Below are 12531 nucleotides of genomic sequence, written 5' to 3'. Positions count from 1 at the left end.
ATATGGCTACTACAAGATTCTCTATTTTTCACCACTAAGAAATCGGGTTTACAGCTGGATCCTTGGGGGGCAGGGAAGAAGAACTGATGATTCAACTTCCTTGCTGTTCTCATTGCCACCATTTCTCAGGTTTTACTCCAAGTGAAGCTTAAGACCGCCAGATCACTCACCAAAGCCTCATTTGATCATCTACAGCAGGGGTCCCTAACACCCAGTCCACAGTTTAGAAAGGTTGGGGACCACTGATCTACAGAAACACGCCTCTTCTTTCTACCTCTTTCAATCAAGATGGTGGGTAAGGTCATCAAGCCTGCTGGTGCTGTTCTGTGAGTCAGATGAGGCTGTGGAGATGCCAAAGCAGAAGTTGAATGGGTAGTGGACTGGCTTATAGCCAGTAAACTGAAGCTGAACCTTGAAAATATGGAGTCTCTTGCCTGGTGGTCCCTTGCTCTAGGAATTAGGGAAGAGACCATTGGTGGATGGGGTTGCAATCCCCCTGATGGAGCAGGGTGCAAAGCTTGGAAATACTCCTTCATCCCTCTCTGTCACTGGAGGTCCAGAGGGATTCTTCAGCTCAAATGGTATTGGGCCGGCCTCCCTGCAATAGTCTTTCCTGGACAAGGAGGACCTGGCTTCCATAGTTAATGCACTGGTAACTTCCCATTTAGACTTTCACAATGTGCTCTCACAATGTCCTTAAAGGTGACATGGGGCCTCAGCTAGTGTACTAGGCAGCACTGAAATGGGTAGCAGCAGGAACACATTCTAGAAATCTTACAATAGTTGTTTTGAAATTTCAGCGGCTGCCAATTATACTTTCACCCCAAGAAAGTGCTGGTGATGATATTTAGAACTCAAATGGAGTGTGTGATCTTGAAAGCTTGCATGCATTTTTGTGCCCTTTTGGTTGGTCTAACAAAGGTATTACACTATTATGTACAATGAAAATGAGTTTTTCTCAAGAAAAATGACCAGGAAGCGACTATGGAAATAGGAAGGTGGGGTTTGGGACATTGTATGCCAAACAGCTTGTGTGCTGGTAAAACTGTGTGCTATGAAAGGATGGACATTATGATCCCTGAGAAAGAGAAGAAAATGGAATCAAAATGGGCATAATTGCCATATTTTAGAGTATATTCAGAGAATATAAAGGACCTCAGTTTCCGATTTCAACCCTTGCGAAATTCAGGCACAGGCTGCCCTCTAGTCTGCCAGCTTCTCGTTCAAAATCGGGAGAGCTACAGCCAATGGTAAAGCACTGTGGGATGTGCAGCCCAGCCACAGCTGCAGAGTTGCATGTCCCTTTCTCTGCCTTAGACTGACTCCTCCAAGGAAAATCATGAACATGGAGAAAGGCAAAGGAGCTGGGAAAGGAGGCAACAAGGGGAGGTGACTGAAAATGACCAGAGGAATGGCTAAACAACTTGAGACCATTGCAACAGCCTCACCACAAAGCCCTCAGTTCTCTGCTTGATCGAGAACGCTAAATGCAGAACCAGCAATTCATCTGAATGGTGCAGCCTTTCAAGGCCCTTTACCTGCTGTGTGAACAAAGCTACACACCTGTCTTTTGACAGACTAGGCCACTAGATGGGTCAAGGAGAAGGGAGGGAAGGAGGAGTCTGGCTTTAGAAACAGGCACCAGAAGAGTGCTGAGGAATATCAAAGGGTGCTGTACATCTCTTTTTCCTGAAATGGACTGGCATTTTAGCCAGGTATTCAGTAGGAAATGTCATTACATTGAGGGTTTTTATGTAATGAAAAGGTCAATTTGAGCAAGCAACAGTCAAGTATACTTAAAAGACTCCAAGATGTATTTTTATTTATTGAGACAATTGGTGTATTGCTTACTAAAATCGCAAGCCATGTGCTAGAAATAAAAGCAATCACAGGCATCAATATAGCCATTAAAATCCAAAACAGTACGGAATCACAGAAGGCAGCTCCCAACCTTTCTGGCCCAACATTCAGTCACGCCAACGCGATGGAGAAAGAGCCCCCGAGGGAGGCCGACCCGGACAGAGGCCAGCTCGGCTCTTCTGAGCACCGGTCTTCACTCTGCTTGGGAGGCCGACTCTACAGCTGCCTGCCTGAATGCAATCCTTCCGCAGAAGTGAATGGGTTTCATCCATGGCATTGGGAGGGCTGTAAAACCTGCAGCAGTTGTGGAAACTGTGAGGGGGGCAACCAAAGAACCCTCTGCCAACAATAGGTGACTAAGGCATGACTATCTTTCACACTGTCGGGAGAAAAGTCCTTGTTCGCCCCCCTGCTTCTGTTGTAGGAGAAACAGGAAGCAAATCCTCTGCCTGACACGGCTCTCGGGTGGAAGCGTACTATTGGTCTACCTTCCTCCGTGGGTCTGTACGGAGTCTCCAGGCCTTCAGACCAGAGTCTCTCCCAGCCTGACACGGCAAAGTCGGAGAATGAACTTTCTCGGTTTCACCAATTAAAGCCCTTTCTTCTGTTGCCAGCCGTGCCAGAATTCTTATCACGCTGACACCTGAGCGTCTTGGGCAGAACCCCTTGCACGCCGGCATTCAAATTTATTAGAATCTAGTCCTACTTAAGGCAATACTCACTTAAGGAGCAATGTACGGTTCCCAGGGTGCTAGCAACATGTCATCTGCAGTTGTTCTGAGAGAAGGGAAGAATTCTCATGCTGCTGCTTTACTCAGCCAGAACAAATTTACTTTCAAAAACGAATTCCCTGCCCAGGATAACCTCTGCGGCAATAGGTTAGGGCACAGCTTTCCTTCCACGTCTTCCCTTCCTTTCTTAGTTTAACTAAAGGAACCGAGGGCTCCGTCCTATATCTGGTTATACCACTCTGGAAGTAGGTGAGAAAAGGTTTGGCTTTGTTTGCAAAGGGAGGGTACAAAGCAGAGTTTGTATGAAATTATCGATTTCCTTAAATGGTGTCAAATGAGAGCCACCCAACTCCAACTATTATTTTGGTACCTCAGATCAAAAAATAAAATAAAATAAAAGCACCCAGAAGCATCTCTCTTCGTTCCAAAGAGTAAGAATAGTACCAAAAAGAAAAAAAACCAAACTACTTAATACTTTGCCACCCTTCATGGCACTCAAGATCTGCCCCTTGAGGGAGCTGCCTCGGCCTGCCCAATGGTAGAGCCATGCCTAGATGAACAAGGCAACTAATATGCCTACATTCGTGCCTGCCCAAGGTATGATGAAGGCTGTCTGCTGAAATGGCTTTTAAAAAGAATTGAGAGGAACTGGAGCTGGTAAAAGATGGCACTTCCATGCCTTAGAAAATTACCTTGCCTTACAAAAATAACTTTGTGCAACCCCTCACACTGTTAAGGCTCTGGAAAATTGGTTCCAAATGGCTAACTTTGGCAACGCTGCCAGCTTTCCTTCCTTGGGTGTGGGTTGGTGATGTACAATGATGTATTGTAGGATGTAATGATGTAATGAGTGGGGCTAAGAAAATGAACAGAGACCTCCATCTCTTCCAGCAACATAGCTGGTAAGTAACAAAAGGGGGACACAGGGACCGTGTGTGAGACACTCTTCTCCCCAGCTCCCAATAAAACAGTGTGTTACTATACCTGCAGACATAAAAGCTAGCTTACCAATGTTTAACATCACAGCAATGCAGAAGCAAAAACAGAGACCCAGAAAGGAAACAGGACGAGGATTCGGCATCTTTTGAGGTAGGAAGCACATTTCAACAGGGGGGTATCTGCTCGCACTTCTGTATCGATGTGTTCCTCCTTAAACAAATAAACAAAACCTAGTCACTAAATGTTTATGCTGTAGCCACCAAACTGCATGTGCCCTGGGAAGAAAGTAAAAAAGTGGATCCATGAAATCAAGTGTGTGTCCTCATTATGGCATATGATTTTTATGTGGGATCCTCACCAAATCATAATCAAATTATAGATCCCATATATATCCACAGACTATACCACAACAATCATGCATCTTTCAGCACATGGTTTTGCAGTGGCGCACAGCATGGATCTGAGTTACAGATCCTCATGATTTCATAGGATTTTTAGATGCAATCCTCCTTAAACCACTGTCAGATCATAGATCCCATTTACACCCACAGAAACCATGAGTCCTTCAGTGTATAGCTTTGCACTGGTGTAAAAATTTGGTTATGAGGGACAAATCCTCCTGGATCCACATGATTTTTCTGTAAGATGTGCTCCAGACCACTGTCCAATCATAGACCTCATATGCACTCACAGGCTACAATACAGAAATTGTGGTTCCCTTGGCCCTTTTATGTGGGATGTGCCTCCAAACCACTGCCAAATAGCAAGTCCCATTTGTACCCACAGACCACAACACAGGGATCATGGGTCCTTCAAAGTATGACACTACAGTGGCACAAAAACATGGATCCAAGCATAGATCCTCATGGATTCACATGATTTTGATGCAGGATCATCCCCAAAACCACTGTCCAATCATAAGCCCATCTGCATCCACAGACTACAACACAGAAATCATGGGTCCAGTGAATGGCTTTGGAGAAAAACATGGATTGGAACTATGAATCCTTTTTATGTGGAATCTGCCCCCAAATAGATCCTGCCCTTTGCATTGACCCTAGGTATTGCTATGAAGTGCACCCTCATGTGCTATGTGGCAATTGTGTTTCTGTTGCACATCTCAGGCTGACCTGAGGAGTGTCACAAAGAACAAGATGGCATTCCGTCCCATTCCACATCCAGAGGCTGGTTGGACAATTGCATCTTTCTTCAAAACTATACCATAAGATAGGCAAGGCCTGATCATGAGTGCTCAACATTGGCCTCAGAAATTGAGGCTTCTTTTAAAAATCAAGTCACACTTGCTTCCAATAATGGGTATCCCCTAATGCATAGTATGTGGTGTGGGATAGATCTCAGAGACAGAAGGGGATGGAAGTCCCCACCCTTCACATAGACACTGGAGACTTGAGGGTTTCTGGAGGTTGGCAACCCAGGGGATCATCTCTGGATCTTAGCACTCATGGTGGGAAAAAGAAGGGCAGCGCCTCCCCCAGCCCAGCTTACATATCCAGGATCAAGCCGTGCTGTCTCAGGAACCTTTATTCTGGGAGATGCTGGGGATGAACCTCCCCAATGGGCTAGCAGTGGAAGTGAAAAGAGGAGCAAAATGGCCCAGGATGCTGAGAAGCAAAAAGGAGTTGGTGTTTTGTGTTGTAAGAAGTGAACATGATCCTTCGGGAACTTTGCAGGTGTCATCAAACAAAGGCTTGCTACTGGTCAGGCTGCTGCTTCTAAGCACAGAAGCCAGGCCAGGAAAAGAGTTAGCAGCTCAGCCTACATAACCACCGCTGAGCCCTGTAAAAGCTTAGACTAGCTTTTGTTCAAAAATCGGCGGCTGCTCTGCTGGATTCCAGAGACGGATCTGTTTACGTGGTTCCCACAGCAACATGGTTCCGAGACAGCCCAGGGCTACTGGTCATTCCTGCTCTGGACCAGGAGGCTGACAGAAGCGGCCTCAGGGCTCTCCTGCTAGTGGCTCTCAGTTGGGCAAGATTTTTGTTTCAGTCAAGCTCTCCAGCATCAGCACATCACGGTGTTGAGGAGGATGCCTGGAGCGCTCAGAGTGAGCGGCCAGGAGGGTGTGGAGGGCAAGAGTGGGCTTCTTTTTTTTGCTCCTAGCACCCGACCAGCAGAGAATACACTTAAAATAGGAGGAGAGAGAAAATTCCAGCCACTTCTGGTATCCATCTGTTAAATGTTTTGGAGATTTGGGGGATTTGGTATATAAAATATACAACTTGTCCCTTAAAACGGCCCCAGTGCCAGAGGACTGCAGGATAGCACATGCCACACCAATCTTTAAAAAGGGAAGGCAGGGGGACCCGGGAAACTACAGGCTGGTTACCCTAATGTCTACTCCAGGGAAGATGGCGGAGAGCCTCATCCAAGATAAAATCTTAAAACACATAGAAGAACAAGCCTTGCTGAGGGAAAAACAGCATGGCTTCTGTAAGGGTAAGTCTTGCCTCACAAACCTCTTAGAATTCTTTGAAAAGGTCAACAGGCATGTGGATGCGGGCGAACCAGTGGATTTTGTCTATCTGGATTTTCAGAAGGCATTTGACACGGTCCCTCACCAAAACTGCTTGTAGCACTGTGTGAAATTTCTTGATATTGTTCCCAAAGCCTCAATAACTACAGGGACCACTGACATGTGTTTCTTCCAGAGGTGAGATGTTTTGATTCCCATGTCTCTGTACTTCGTTAGTTTTTCCAGTTCTTTATTTTCAACTCTGGCATCCCCTGGAATTGGAACGTCCAGATATTTCTTCGTTCTATCACTACTATGTCTGGTGTGTTGTGTTCAAGGTGTCTTATCAATTTGGATCCAGAAATCCCACAAGATCTTCACGTCCTCATTTTCTGATCTTATCTCCCTGATGTCCCCACAGGTTTTTGGAGGCTAGCAAGTTATATTTTTTATATAACAACCAGTGTACAGTATATTTTATAAAATACTGTATGTTTAAATATATTTTATTTTTATATATTTACTATATTATTAAATATATTTTAATCTCACATGCCAACTTATTGTTAATGGCTAAATCCCATACATCTTTGCAGCATTCACTTAATTGAAGATTGTATTTATTTTTTGCTATAGAGTTGCTGTGACTACTAAATTTATAATTAAATCTTTTTTCAACCATCCAACATTCATTCTGAGTTTCCCAGTCAGCATCCTATTTCCCACCATCTTGAAACAACCTCATGCAAAGGGTGCAAACCCAAGCAGTAGTCCAAGAAAGACAGAAAGGAGGAATTTTCCAGGAAAAAGGAAGGGCACCATTGCCAATCCAAAGAATTACAAGGGTTTTTTTGGGGGGTGGGGGAAAGACGGAATAGAGAGGTATACCCAATATGCATAATCATATTCCTTTAAAAATAACATAAAGAGGGAAACATACTACTTTAAGCCCAACTGATTACATTATTTTTTAAATTGTTACTACTGAGAGGGGAAAGCGCATTTTATAAATGTGGGAAGAATACCAATGTCAATCCAAGGGTCCTCAAAAGTAGCTTTTTAGTTTTATGCTTTTAACAGAGGGCTAGAGAATAAGAGTCAGTCGTAGTCCAAATGACAGGGCGAACACAAGTTTTTAAGGAAGTGAGCCTCTTGACAGCAAATGGAGCCATAGAATTAATTAAAAATAAAAAAGACACCTAAGCATGTTTTTAAAAATTTAAACATATGGCTAGGCCAAGGAGACACCCACCCTCTTTTTTAAAGTGGGAGGAAGAAATGGCTACCACTTATAACGCAAATGAAGCCACGGATTTTTTATTTAACTTAAGTCACCTAAGCATTTTCAAAGTTTTTTTAAAAAGTTACGAGGCCAAGCAGGCACCTATCCTTTCTTTTCTCCATAAAGGGAAAAAAAGACAGAGCAAGTCCCTAAAGATTTCAGATAAAAATAAAGCAGAAATAAGTTTTTTTTTAAAATGAAACAAGAAAAAGGAACCTCCCGATAGAATGTGTTTTTCTGCATGTTTGTGCCTGTATCTATACACAGAGAAACAGACGAGGCTGAAGTTAGCTTCTTATACGGCCAGCTTCTTATTCACTTCTTATTCAAGCTCCAGCTTCTTATTCACTTCTTATTCGCGTCCCAGCTTCTTATTCAGAACATGTTGTATTTAATCTATTAAACCAAGTTGGATCACTCAAATATTAGTGTATTAATAATAAATCATATCTCTAACACAAATTACAATAGTATTTTGTATGGGCCAACGCTGTTTTGGGCACAGAATAGGCTGGCAAAGTGGGCACCGCTGCATATTTTACCATTTTGAATAAGAAGCTGGAGTGTTGCAAGGGTTAATGAGCCTTGGGCCACAAATGTGACACCAGAAACCAGCAGAGGGGGGTCACTTACATATGACCCAATCGTAGTTTGCCTGGCCCAGCGCTGTTTTGGGCACGGAATAGGCTGGCAAAGTGGGCACCGCTGCATATTTTACCATTTTGAATAAGAAGCTAACTTCAGCCTCGTCAGAAACAGACACAAGCCCACAAAGACACGTACAGACACCACCACCACCACCACCCCAAAAAAGTGATGAAGTCGAGACAATTCGGTTTAACTGGCCAAAGCGCCTGCAGGGCTACTGGCCACTGGCTATTTTGCCAGTGACCTCAATCCCAAAGCTAACTCCATATTTGCATAGACCAGCTGGGCTTTTAAAACAATCCACTCAGTTTACCAGGAAAAATAATTATTCCGCTGCTCATGAGGGTGGGGCAGAGATACTCCTGGTAGACACAAAATGTCCTCCTCCAGCAGGAGGGGCAAAATGGCCTTCACTTTACCACACCTGTCCATGGGCAGGGAAGCCTTTAACCCAAAGCCACAGCAATCTGTGGGGACTAGCTAGGTTCATCCATTTCCTTAAAATGAGTCTGGGCCCTGGACAGGTGCAGGAGCCCCAAATCATGCCAATAATATGGGGAGAGGGGAAGTTGACCGTCTTCTCCCACAGTTTCTGCCTGACCTAGTGGGAAATGTTTTGAGATATCCCAATGCAACACACCAGAGCTTCTTCCAGACTTTTAGGGCAGCCAAACAGGATGGGGGGGGGAGTAGGGCACCAGGTACCCCCCTCCCCATACAAGCATGCAAAGGAGAGAGAGGAGAAGGATAAAGTTCAACATCCCTCAACCTACCCCCAGGACCTAACTGCTGCTTCTTCACCCAGTCATGGACAGGTATGGGAGTTTGGAAAGAGACTGCCAGAGTCAGTTCAGAGTTTAGTCCATCATGATCTCTTGGCAGTAGTCCAAGTGGGCACAAAAGTGGGCACAAACTCCACCCAAACCTCTTTGCCTCTCACAACGCTAATTTCTCTCTCTTCTTCCTCTCTCCCAGGGTGCCAACAGGGGTGCCTCTCTTCCTGTCGTGCATAGGGTTGCCAGATACATGGGTACCAAAAGGAGGACACAGAAAGCCAAAAAAGAGGACAAAGGAGGACATATTGAATGTTTCATTTGAATTGTTCCGGATTAAACCCGCAGTCAATACAGTTTTATTACAATAGCTGCCAATAAAGGTCTCTTAGTGAACAGACCAAGAAACACTCATGTTAAAAAATAAAAATGAATTCAATGGAGGCTTTTTTCCCCAAAATACCAAGAAAACATTATTTAAACAGCCAATTGTACCCGAAGCCACCCTGGCCCAACTGCAGGATTCCCCCAGCTGCACAGGTTCAGAGGCAACCTTGCTAATCTGGACTCCCAAACAAGGCTCTGGCACAGGGAGGGGGAAAGCAGTGCCTGGCAAAACCTAACAGGCAGCCTCCCCTCCCTCGAGGGTCATAAGTTCAAGGCTGGGGGAGTGTGGGAGTTGGAGTCCCTGAAAGGGAGTTTGAACACACACACTCCAGGTGCTCACTTTCCCATCCATGCGTTCGGGTGCTGCTTGTTCCTGCCTGACTCGGTGGGCGGCACTCTGCTCGCACTGCCTTTCTGGGCTCCACATGGTCTGGGCCGGCATGGCAGATCACCCAGCAGCTGCTGCCACAGTGAGGGGGGGGGGCGAGGGAGGCGCTCCAGCACTGGTGGCAGGTAATGAGAGGCGGGGAAAGACAGGGGAGGGGGAATCCTTCCAGGTCTCCCCCTCCTATCCCAAATTATACAAAAGCCTGACATTTTATCTTTGCCTGCCGGATGGAGGACATTAGGCTAAAAAGGAGGACATGTCCTCCTTTTGCCTGACATCTGGCAACCCTAGTCATGCAGGCACCCCAACAGAGGAAAACCCCACTCATTGGGCCTCCAATCTAAATCCACATAATTTCTAATCAGTAAAGAAAAGGGAGGGAGAAGACTTCTTGAAACAGGAGACGGGGTTAATCGCTGAAGCCCTGGTTTTCATCCCATGGGGCTCTTATGCCTTCAGTTTCCGACCTCTTTGCCACTTCTCATCTCTGTGTCACTGAGCAGCAGCAACAGGAGTGCAAGGAGGAGCCGCCACCACGTGGGGCCAATCTGGTGGAATTGCAGCATCCTGAGCGAGGAACAAAAGGATTTCTTCTCTACCCTTTCCCTCCCATCTCCCAGCTTGCTGCAGTATGGCAAAACACTGTGGTTAGTGAGGTGGGCTTACCTAGACATTACATGCACAAACAGGCAGGAATTTCTGCTCCTAGACTGGAAGTGAGCATTGGGAGCTGGGATGTTGATGCAGAAAAATGCCAGCTACCTATGGCTTCTCCCTTAAACGTTGATTGCATCCAATACTGCAGCAGTCTAAAGCAGGGGTTCCCAGCTCCTGGTCCGCAGCCTGGTGCTGGTCCGTGGCCTGGGTTGGACCGGCCCCCCGGAGATCTCCCCCCCGCACAGCCTTCGCGCATGCACACAAATACATATGCGCCCACACCTTCAAGCATGCATGCATGCGAGTGCCCCCACCCTTTGCACATGCACGAGTGCCCGCACAAGCAGCCCCTGCTCCTTCATAGATGTGAGTGCATGCGCACCCACACGAGCATGCACCTGCCCCTCGTGCACGCAGAGGTTGCCCTGCCTTCCTCAAAAGGTCCACAGTGTTAAAGAGGTTGGGGAGCACTGGTCTTAAAGCTTGTTTCGAGCACAAAACGTACATATAAAGGAAGAGTAAGTGGATGGTGGGTGGTCTTCCACTGGGATACAGGGCACTGGTTCCTTGTTCTTGTGGCTTCTCTACCTCATTTGCCTCCATCACCTTCACATTATCTCCAAGCATGTTATACATAAGATACTTGAGATCTTCCCAGTGAATTCTCTGGATGTCTCTTATCTGAAGAGGCATCCTGTGATTTAAAGAGAATCAATATTATCCAGAGACAAATCCAAGAGCGCACTTTTTGGAATTAAGAGGCAGGAATTCTTTTTAATTCACAGGATTCGATGGATGTACAAAAAAAAAAAAGCAAAGCGTGCTGCTTATATACCGCCCCATAGTGCTTCAAGCACTCTCTGGGCAGTTTACAAGTTAATTATGCAGGCTACACATTGCCCCCCCCCCCCAGTGAGCTGGGTACTCATTCTACCGACCTCGGAAGGATAGAAGGCTGAGTCAGCCTTGAGCCGGCTACCTGGGATTGAACCCCGGGTCGCGAGCAGTTTTGGCTGCTGTACAGCAGTTTAATTACTGTGCTACAAGCCCCAGACACAGACAACTATTTCTGACCCTTCATTCACCTTCAGAAAGGTGAATCAGGTGAGGGATAGAAAGAGGTCCACTGGTTTGGCCCATATCTACTCACATATTTTCATTTAACGTCAGAGCTAGGGCAGTTGCTGAGATTGTCCAGCAAGTGCCTGATGACTTCTGACCACTTTCTGGTTCCATCACAGGAAAGACAGTTGGCACATGGTCAAACCTATCACAGCTAGCATAGCATATCACACCCAGTTCATGTCTACGATAAAGGGTGCTCCTGTATTCAGCAACAGTCTGCCTTTGGAATGGGAATAGGAAAAAGTTATTGCTAGGAACCTTTCCAAAGGGACCAGGCTGGCTGCTGGTGACTTGTTGGACTGGAGATGGTCCGATCTAGCAGAGGTTGCCTTAAGATTTCATGTTCTAATCTGTTGTGTGGGTTATTTCTTCTCGTCTCCTGTTGGCCCGTTCTAATTACACCAACATGAAAACAAAAGATTCAAGTTTCTGAGTAAGTTAGGCATGTCTTTCTCCTACAGTAAAAGGCACGGCAGTTCCAGCCTGTAAGAAATGGTGTCTGGGCTATAGCCCTTTCTTCACGGCAAAGCAGTGTTTGGAAGAGGCCAATGGATTCTGGTAAGTAACAAAGAGGAAGAGGGATTTCACTCAACTCTTGCAGAGTACTTCCAAGATTCTTCTAGCCCTATACTGTATATTAATGCAGAAGAAATAAAACGGCCCTCCCTCTTCCTCTTTGCCCATACTCTTTTCCTGTTGCCCCCACAAGAATGGCATTCACCAAAGAAGACCGAGTCAGGTGGATTGCCAGATCTGATTTTCATAAGAGAAACCGTTTCTTTTCCAAACAAATTCCAAACCCATTCTTATCCTGCTTGCTGCCCCATAAAAATCATGACAACCCCCCCCCATTGTCTAAGCAAGGTTCCCTGTTTAAGGGGTGGTCATGGAGTGGAGACTGCTCTGCTTTGAAATTAACAAATGAATACCTGGTTTTGATTCCCAGGATTCCATGTGGACTTCACGGTGATTCTTGCCAGAAACAGTTCAGGGGACAAGGGTCACAGACTGAGGGAAAATGTAGGTGTATTTTTGTGTATACCAAGCGACAACTCACAAACCTGGATCGCTGAAATATCCTATCCTGGTATCTTGAAAGATGAGACATAAATGATTGCAATAAAAGAGCAATTTCTTGGTTTGTTCTGCAAGTGGGAACTAGTACCTTGGCTCTCTGGCTTTGGCCACTCTCATCCCTCTCCACCCCAATTTGCAGAGGCTGGGGAATAGCTTGGCCTATATTGGTGGCAGCTGCAGCTGGAGGAAGG

Source organism: Pogona vitticeps, chromosome 1, assembly GCF_051106095.1.
Source record: "Pogona vitticeps strain Pit_001003342236 chromosome 1, PviZW2.1, whole genome shotgun sequence".
NCBI lineage: Eukaryota > Metazoa > Chordata > Lepidosauria > Squamata > Agamidae > Pogona > Pogona vitticeps.
The sequence above is the reverse complement of the archived record's forward strand: the minus strand, read 5'-3'. Positions refer to the sequence as shown.